We start from the raw sequence: 10,380 nt of genomic DNA, 5'->3' as shown, positions 1-10,380 counted from the left end.
GTCTCACTTTTAGCCTTTTATACATAGTGCCTGTGGTTTCTGTATTTTGTCAAAGCAAAGTAAATAAAGTCCCAGGGTTTCTATACCATATTGGTTTTTTCCTTGCCATCAGGCAGCTCTGCCCAGTCCCTTGGGATGTTCTGGTGTACACAAGGAGTCAGTTCCTCCACAGGAGCTTACACTTGCCCTGTGCCTGTGCTCCTTTGGTTTTATTTCTGTACTATACTTGAACTCAGGGCTTTGCCCTTGCCAGGAAGGCGCTCTAGCATTAGAACCATGCCCACTGCCCAGGGCAAATTCTCTTTAACGAGCATTGTTATTCTGTTTTAAAAATTACAAGAGCATCTTTTTAACCTTTGACACCTGTTGTCTCTGAGGTTTTTCCTTTTTTTCCCCTAAAAGATTTGCAATTCCATGAAGAAAATAATCCCCAGGCTTATTACACATAGGAGTTACTAAATGCATTCTTACTGCATAAAAATCACTTGACCCTTGAAAAATACATAGAATAATGCACCACTGTTATTATGAAAGGATAGTCATCCGTTCAATGCCCCAGCTTATGGATGCCATTTTAGAAATTCCATTGCAGAGGCCTACAATTAGTGTTTGTTTGGTTTTTTTTCAGTATTAAAAAGATACTACATCATTGCATTTGGAACTAGATGTTTTGAAAGATTTTTTTTGTCATTTCTCTAAGAGTTGCAAAAACTTATCTTTTATATATTTAGGTACTACAAAATTGCATTACCACACACCAATTTGTAACAGTGTTAATGCTTACCAGGTAACTTAGGGAGAAGAGTTCAAAGCTCATCTCAAAATCTCTTCTAGGTAGTAAATGCTTCAAGGTCCATTTGGAGTGTCATATTCAATTGACAAGGCATGATTGGAAGTTATGGGGATGTCGTAGTCTTCCAGGATGTACTATCCTATCCCAAAAGCCTTTGTCACCATGAAGAGAACCTCTGTACAATAGAGACACCTGTACACCAGTGTTCATTGCAGTACTATTCACAATAGCCAAGCTTTGGAAACAACCCAGGTGCCCTACAACTGCTGAATGGATCAAAACATGTGGTATTTCCATACAATGGAGTTTTTAGTCAGCCATAAGAAAAAATTACATGTGGTTTAAAGGTAAATGGATGCAGTTGGAGGAAATCATGTGAAGTAAGCCAGGTTCAGAAACACAAAGGCCACGTGTTTTCTCTCATATATGGAAGCTAGATCTAAAAGACAAACATATACACAAAAATAAGCATGATCAAATACAAACTCAGATGTAGAACATGTTTGTAACAATGGAACTACTCTATGGAACACAGGGAAAGAAGAAAAAGAAAAGAAAATGATAGAGCATCAGTAATATCATGAAGCATAATATCTGTGAAGGTAGAGGATTTAAGGATATGTATTGAAAGCTGTCGAAAAATAGGGGGTGGGAGGTAAAAGGTAAGGGAGAGTAATGGAAAGGGTTGAATGGACCAAAGTAAAGTAGACTCACAGCAGAGATACATTGAGAAACCCTTCTGAACACCAATCAAATATTAATAATGAAAAGCAGGACTGTAAAATAGGTACAGTGTGGTGTAGGGGGAAGGGTTAATGAAGGAGATTAAGGTGAGGGTGTGTGGTTGATGGACTTCATATACCTAAATGAAATAGAACAAAGAAATCTCTTGCAATTGTTTTAAGTGGAGCGAGGAATGGTTTGAGGGGACAGATGACGGAGCAAAGTAACTAACGTGCAATATAAACATGATTGAAACTGTCCTTATGAATCCCTGTATAATGAATACACTGTATTGAAAAAATTTTAAAAATACAATAAAGTGAAGAAGAGACACATGAAAGCTATGGACAAGAATTCCCTTGCACTCTTTAGCCATCTATACTGCCTGGCATAATTAACTAATTAAAGATTTCTGAAATAAACATTTTTTGGCATATATACTATGTGGAGTGAGTATCTGAAAGGCTGGAATTCATAAATCATCCTATGTAACATAAACTACTGGTCTTGTTTTTACCTACTGTTTTAGAGGATTAACAAGGAACTAGCAAGAAACACCAAGCAGTTGATAAAGGCTCCCACCTGGGGTTGATTACAGACTACAGCCTAATGCTGCAATGTTTTATGCTGATGCATTTCTAGCAGCCATGGTTCACCTACTGCCTTTGAGACCTGTCAGTGCAAAACTATTTAATAGCATTTAGTTTTAAATCTTTGAACATACATGTTCTCAAATTACTTTTTCTAGCAAAACAGTGTCCTCTCAAACATGATTTAGTGGCTATTCCTTTTGAGTTGAAATACAGTAGTGAAATCACTTATAAGTTCTTATTCAATCACTTGTCCACAAAGTCACTGAGCATTCACTTGTGCCAAGAATATGCCAAACTGCAGGGGTACAAAGAGTGAAGATGATCAATCCATGCAGTCCACGAGCTTCTAGGGGAGACATACACACACACTGCTCACCATGTAAAAGGATGTTAAAATCAGACTCTCTGAATTTACAAAGCTGGAATTTAGAATCAAGACTACAGCCCAAACCAGGTGCCGGTGGTTCATGCCTATGATCCTAGCTACTCAGGAGACAGAGATCAAAACGATTGCAGTTCGAAGCAGGCCCAGGCAAATAGGTCATGAGACCCTATCTTGAAAATACGCAGCACAAAGCAGATTTGGCAGAGTGGCTCAAGTGGTAGAGCCCCTGCCTAGCAAGTGTAAGGTCCTGAGTTCAAATTTCATTAACATAGCTACCCCCAACTAAGAAAAAGACTACACCCCAGAAACAAGTGTAACACTGTTGGGGAGTGATACTGTTGTGATGATTACACAGCAGTCATTTCCTTCATTATTACACAGATAAGACTGTTACTGAAAGACCCATTTTTAAGGTAAAAAAGAGTTTTTAAACCTAGAAATAACTTTTAACTGAAAGAATGGATCAGAAGAAAATTACTCTATAATCTCTGCTAGAGATTGCACCTCAAATGGAGCTGGGAGAATGACAGAGTGAGCGTGTAGGTGGAGGATGAGAAAGACTGTCATGCATTTCCACATCCCGGAGAGTGGTCATTGTTGCACCAGTTTCCAGAGTGTCAATTTGTTTCTCATCACAAAGTTCTCCTGCAAAAATATAAGGCCAGAATATCATTAGTGTTATTTTACCACACGTGAACAAAGTGAGGCATGCATCAACTGTGACAAGCCCAAGGTCACACAGCCAACTGACCAAGGCACAGACCCTGGAACTGACCTCAGAAAAACAGACTCCATAGCCCTGCTCTAGTAGGTTAAGGTGAGGTCAAGGTGTCACATCACAGATGAGGACAGAGGCTGTAAGGATGCAATGGGGAGGAGCGCACAGCCCTGTCATGCCCACAGGACCCAGTGGAAGCAATCTGGACATGCGACTTTATCAAGTGGCACCCATTCAAGAGCTCCATCAGAAGTGCTGAAGTTTCCGGGGCAAATGGCTCCTGCACACCCCCATGAGGAACTATCAGAAAAGCCATGGGGGAAGCTATTAGCACCTGGACACCCATCTCTCTAGTGAGATTGGAAATCATGGGGAGATTGAAAGTCATCTCTCTAGTGAGATGGATGTGGCCAGGTCCACTTCTCCTGGATATAACTGTGGCTGAGCAAATAACTATCACCCAGAGAATGTGATGAAATGATGCTTGTATTTTCTGCAGTTCTGGCTTAAAAGAAAACCCCTTGCCTTTTGCTGCACTCTTCTCTTTTGAAGGACTGGAATGTAAGTGGATCAATAGGGTTTAGTCAGACAGGTAGCCTCAATCTCTTAGAGGAACACTGAGCAAAGGGTTGGGAGGAATAGCGATCTCTGAACAATCTTATTGCATGAGCCACACCTCAACCTGGACTCTCTGCCTTTCTCTTCTCTCTTAAAGGAGAGAGAAACAAATCTGTCTTGTTTAGCCACCTTGTTTAGATCTCTTTGTTAATGAAACCTGTACCCTCGACTCTTAGAATGCCTAAGTACAAACTGAGAGATACATAACAATTGATACCACTAAGTGGCCAATCAACCCAAATGATGAGATGTACAGGGTTCAGAGGCAGAGAGGATTTGGTGGACACACCACACATATGCAATGAATAAGGGACAACTCAGGAAAGGGGGAAACTAAGTTACTCCTCATATGGTAGTGTGTGCATTCTATTTGATTTGCCCTTCTCTCTGGGAATATTTCTGCTTGAGGTATACTCAAATGGGGAAGTGAAATTCAAAGAGCTAGAGGTATCACATGAGGTATGTTCATGGATTTCAGATCATCAGACAAGAGAGAGCGACTCATCATGATTGTTAGAGATATTCTTCCACAGGTTGCCATGAGGAAAATGAACTTTAAAATATTTAATTTCCCAGCCACTTATAAGATGGAGATTTGAACAGCAATCAGTTTTCTGGTAGATCTTTTGATCCAAAAGGGAGTTGTCAAAGAGAAAAAGCACTTACAGGCAAGGATAAATTGACCGAAAATATTAAAAGGTGTGTGACTCTGTGTATGTGTGTTTCCTAGTAGCCAGAGCGAGTATATACTGGATCTCAACTATGTCAAAATCCTTAAATATAATTTATTAACTTTTTTTAGTTTTGACTGCATGGGTGAGTTTATAAGAATTAATAAAAATCTTAAGGATTAAGAACAAAGGAAGAACTCAAACCTAGTAAAATTAGCTCTGACATAGAAACCATTTGTGTAGGGATTAGACTATTGCTTTGGGACAGAGTTGCAAAAAGATATGGGAGATGTATTTCCTGATTAGGATCAAAGATAATAACCTATACTCTTCAAAAGAAAGAGAGCTTTAAAAATCCAAATTACAGAGATAACTAGCTAGAAAATGATATTCTCAGTCTTCGAGAACAAGCAAGATGTATCATCTAAAAATTCATATCCACTGGCCAAATAGCATCAAGATTTGAATTTTTTACTCCCACTATTTGTATGTTCTGGAAAAGGGTGTGATGAGAATCTTAATTCAAAAATGCCAAGATATCAGCATACCCACAGGGACCAAATAGAATCAAGTGCAAGTTCTTCCTGAAAAAAATCATATCCTTGGCAGAGATAATGAAAACAAATAAAATAATTGCACTCACAAGCCAAGTTCAAAAGACTTCAAAGTAGTAACCATGTCGTGTTGAAAATAATCAAATAGAACGAGCATAGAAATGAGTAACTAAAATTTCAATTACAAAAGAGGGTTAGTTCATGGATACAGAAGAAAAGATGGTTAATGAGCATGAAGATAAATATGAAGGAATTATGCAAAATTGAGCACAATAAGAGAAGAAAACAGTAAAAAAAAAGCATTCTCAGGAGAGTAGCTATAGCCACATTCCTAGGAAGCTGATAAAGAGTGAAGGAGGCAATATCAAAAGTGGTAAGGACTGTGTTTACAAATGCAAATGTCTCACTAATCATCAAACATCAGAAGCCAAGCATGTTCCAAGCAAAATTAAAGTGAGAGAAAAAAATTACAGCAAGATATATGTCAACCAAACTGCAAAAGACTAGAGACAAAGAGATTATTTATTATTTTGAAAGTAATGTGATTAAAAGATAATTCAACTAATAGGAATAATAATTAAACTGATAGTTGGCCAACACTGACAGCAAATACTAGGCAATCATGTCTTTAAAGTGGAAGGAGACTTAAAAAATCAGGGAAACTAAAGCAGATACCTTAAAAGCAACTGAGGCCAATAGGAAAAGGGGAACAGGTACTAGAGAAAAGGTTAGATCAAAAAGAATTAAACTAGAAGGTAACACCCACGCACAGGAAATCAATGTGAGTCAATGCCCTGTATAGCAATCCTTATCTCAACCAGCAAAAACCCTTGTTCCTTCCTATTATTGCTTATACTCTCTCTACAACAAAATTAAAGATAAGGGCAAAATAGTTTCTGCTGGGTATTGAGGGGGGGGAGAGGGAGGGGGCGGAGTGGGTGGTAAGGGAGGGGGTGGGGGTAGGGGGGAGAAATGAACCAAGCCTTGTATGCACATATGAATAATAACAGAAAAATGAAAAAAAAATCTGATTAATGCAATTAAAAACACAAAAACTTATCAAGAGTAGAGCAACATGTGAACTATGAAGTGATCATTCAAATGAAAGAAATCATTAAACACTCAAAAAGTGAAGGAGATTTTCAGATTTAAAAATTGATAATGTTTACCATTTTGTTAAAGAAATCCAAAATTTTAGCAAGAAAGAAAATTATCATTGATGAAAGGTCTTTATATCAAGAATAAATATAATTGGACACAATAACAAAAAAAAATCATACTTCTGTAACTAAAACATAAGAGAAAAAGCCGTAATTCTGGACAAGCATGGCCTGAAGTCCTGAGGTGGGAGGAGGGTGAATGGAACTGGGTGAAGACACTGAGTTCACTTGGACAACTGGGTGTAGAAATACAAGATACAGATGAAATGAGATGGACTGAGCACAATCATACAAAGAGAGGGACCAAAGGGGAAGTACAGACAAATGGAAAATCAAAAAAGCAAAGAAAGATGGTACAAGTAAACAAATGTGTTAGTAATTACAATTCACATCAGTTTAGCTGCTTCCACAAAACAAAAGCAAAATCCTGCTATTTAGTTTTCATAGAGGCCAAAGAGTCTAGAATCAAAGGTGATAGGAAATCTGAAAACAGTAACACTATTTTGAAATTTAAGATGCTCATCCACTTTGGCCTTTCTTCCTATAGACTCAGGGCTAGAACTAGATACCAACAGTTGTTTCTATAAATTCTTATTTGTGAGGGAACTGAAAAACAAAACCAAAAAAGGTCACTGCGATCAAGGTATTGTCATTGCATCTAAACAACCTTCTAGTTCAAGATGCCTCGGCTGATGATAAATATATCTATTTCCAAATCACAGTGGCCAAGGCCATAACAGCAATGACACAATGAAGAGCACTTCCAGGGGGAACAGTGACTTAAGTTTCTACAGGATCTTGTTCCTGATGGCTTCCTACAAGCAGCCTTCCGCTTAGACTCGTTTCAGCTCTGTGAGGTGTTGCCAACAGCTTTTGAAAGAATGGCGTCCTAAGTATTAGGCTTCACATAGCACATCCTGCATCCCACGGTCAGCATGAGCAAATGGGTCTATGTTTAGACATCCCCGTATCCAAAGGAAACACTGGTTTCCTTCACTGTAGCCCTTAATCCTGGAACTCTCAAAGCCAGTTTCTTGGAGGGAAGTTGGTGCAAGACTACACACCATCATCCTACAAGATGCAAAGTTGCTGGTGATTTGTAGGGATAAGGTAAAGTTAGATTCGTTTTCATATATTAACTATGCCAGCACAAAATTCAGTAAGATTTCCAGTTCGGAGCATAAACACAACCACCTTCTGTCAACTAAAAAAAAAAAAAAAAACAAAAGGAGAGGATAAATCTAGAAAGACCAGACACTGTTCACCCCTGGATATCATCAATCCCATGGTTGTTTCCTTTCCACAATCTGCTCTGCACCTAAAAACTCACATTTACATTTATAAAATGAAGGTGAATTAAAGTTAGTTTTGAATTTCTTAATTCAACCACTCCTGAATTAAACGAAAGTTATGTATGATACAGCCAGCGTAGAGCGGGAATTCCCATTCTGTGAACGTGTGATGGAGGGGGTACCACAGCCACAGTGCAGGCAACATAGACAGAGTCCATGTGGGCAACCTGGGAGGGAAAGCAGCTCAGTCAACTGATGGCAGGTCTCTCTAGGGACAGCACCCAGCACACATCAGCAAATGTTATTAATTTAAAAATGCACAGCGTGTTCTCTTTCATGTTAATAATGTCTTCTATCAGTATCTTAAATAATCTTCTGTTGAATACAAATAACAATTATTCTCTTGAGAACACAGATTATAGTTTGTATAAAGGTAGAAAATGACTATTTCACTCAATTTCACAAACCTTGAGAACATGCTGCACTAGAATAAAATCGTGATTCACTAACTGCTTTTATTATGATGTTTACAGAGATATTACTGTCTGCCAATGGGGAAATTATTCCATTTTAATAACAATGGATCCATATCATTTTTTCAAGATGATATTTTTAAAACTTGAAAAGTAGTATAAATGTGAAGGATAAAGGTAAGCTGATATGTACTAATATTGATAAAAGTGCTACACTGTCCTCAAGCTATATGAGTTCCTGAGTTTGGCCTTCCTTCTCTCATTCCATCCTCCCTCCCTTCCTTCTTTTGTCTTTCTGTTGATTTTACCTCTTTCTCCCCCCCACACTTTTATTCCTCTTGTTAGAAATTTCCATTCTACATGGTACCATCATAAAAGACCATAAGTTTAGGGACAACTATTTTTTAAATCCTAAACATGCCTTATATTTAGGGATTTTACATATTTAGCTCTAATTTAATTACATAGAAAAATATGATACATTTGTCATTTGTAATAAGACTTTCAAGTATAGGCTATATCCCTCTTCGGGAATTAACAGGTTCATTCATTTATTCTTTCATTCATGCATCCCTCCTTTCATCCAATCATTCTAGTCATCATTTTCTTCAAAACAGTTCTTTTTTTTACTATCAGGTCACTTTTTGTAAAATGTGGTTTGATTGCTGAAGATTCTGATGTGAGCAGGACACAGTTTACAGCCCCCTAGAAATCATGTCATCCAAAAGCAGTCTCCCTGGAAGTTCACATTCTTCTCATGAAATTATTTTATAGGTCCAAAACATTTAGAAAAATGTCCCCCACATGAAATAGCACATGAAGGACAAAGAATGATTAAACCACACATTTTCAGAAAAAGCTGATGGATGCAGAGGAAAGCCTAGAGGGGTGAGACCTCTGGAGTTGGCAGAAATCATAGTGACATAATTTTTTACTGGCTGCTCTTGGAAATCTGTGACAGTATGACATGGAACTTACTAGTGCAAGATGTTTTAGTTGTCTTACAGAGAGTCCTTTGGAGAGTTCAGGCTTTCAAATGTATCAGGAAACAGTCAGTTAGCAATCAAATTCCCTCAGCAAACTTAGAGGTACTGCACAACTGACCTCCAAACAAGCTGAGTGTCTAATGAGTGCAGTTGCCATGAAAGGCTGCTTGCAGCAGAGTAAAATCCTCCAGCTAAATATACCCACGTTCATCTGCACTGCAGCCACCTTCGCAAACGAGATGCGAAATGTTCCGAGAACATATGTCCAGCAACATTTTTAGCTCCAGCTTAACAGTTTGTGTGTTTCTTTCTCTATTCTTTTCTTTATCTTTCTCTCCTCTTTTGCTGCTTTCTTTTCTTTAATCGAGCAACAACTGCCTGCTATATGCCTGGAACACTTTTGTTTCCTAAGTCCCCAAACTATAAAAAACAGCCTCCTAAACACATTCTAAGGTCCACCAAATTGAGTAGACAGTATTTTCCACTTGCAAATGGCAAATAACTTTTTGAGGTAAAGAATTAAAGATAGCTAGTGATGATAAGCAGGTATATTCATTAATGAAATGAAAACAGGGAAGCCTTTGGAAGAAGAGAAGGAAGTTCACGTTAGGAAGGCGTGAGTTTTCCATGTTGCCGTGAGCAGAAGGAAGATGGTAAGGGAAGTCTAGTTAATGAGACTGAGATGGTAAAGAGCCAAAACCCAGGGGAAATTACCTTATCTCTATTGGAAATTACTGGTTTAATTGAGTCCCTTTCTGACTCATATTTTGATACCTTATCCCTCTACTTCAGCCTGTGAAGTTATTTAGAAATACTGTTGTTTCAGATGCAATTATTTAAGATGAGGTCATAATACAGTAGGCTGAACCCTTAATCCATCTTAATTGTCTTTATACAAAGGAACACTACGGACACAGTCCTGCTCACAAGGAGAACACCAGTGAAGATAAAGGCACAGCCTGGCCTGGGTCTTCTTCAGATCCAGGGCACTACAGATGTCCTGCAGGACACTGACAGCAAGAGCAGAGGCCTGGAACCATGTCCCATGGAGCTGTCAGAAGATCCAGCCCAACAGACACACTGATCTCTGTTTCTAGTCTCCAAAACTGTGAGACAGCATAGGCCAGGTGTTTTAGTGACTCTGTCTGTGGCAGTCTGTTACTGCAGTCCTAGCTGTAAGAACAGGCATAAACTCAGCACCCTGACCTGCAATATACCCTGTTTCTTTTGGGACAGGTGTTGGAAAGCCCCCTCCTGGAGTCATCCATGTCAGATGACTGTTTTCTTTGATAAATTGGCACATTTGCAGAAATTGGGAGGAATGCTACATTCCAAAGTCCTCTAAATAGGTACTATATGTTATTAGGGTGCCAATAAAGGCTAACCCAGAAATCTCTACACCTCATTAACAGGC

Source organism: Castor canadensis, chromosome 12, assembly GCF_047511655.1.
Source record: "Castor canadensis chromosome 12, mCasCan1.hap1v2, whole genome shotgun sequence".
Lineage (NCBI taxonomy): Eukaryota > Metazoa > Chordata > Mammalia > Rodentia > Castoridae > Castor > Castor canadensis.
The sequence above is the reverse complement of the archived record's forward strand: the minus strand, read 5'-3'. Positions refer to the sequence as shown.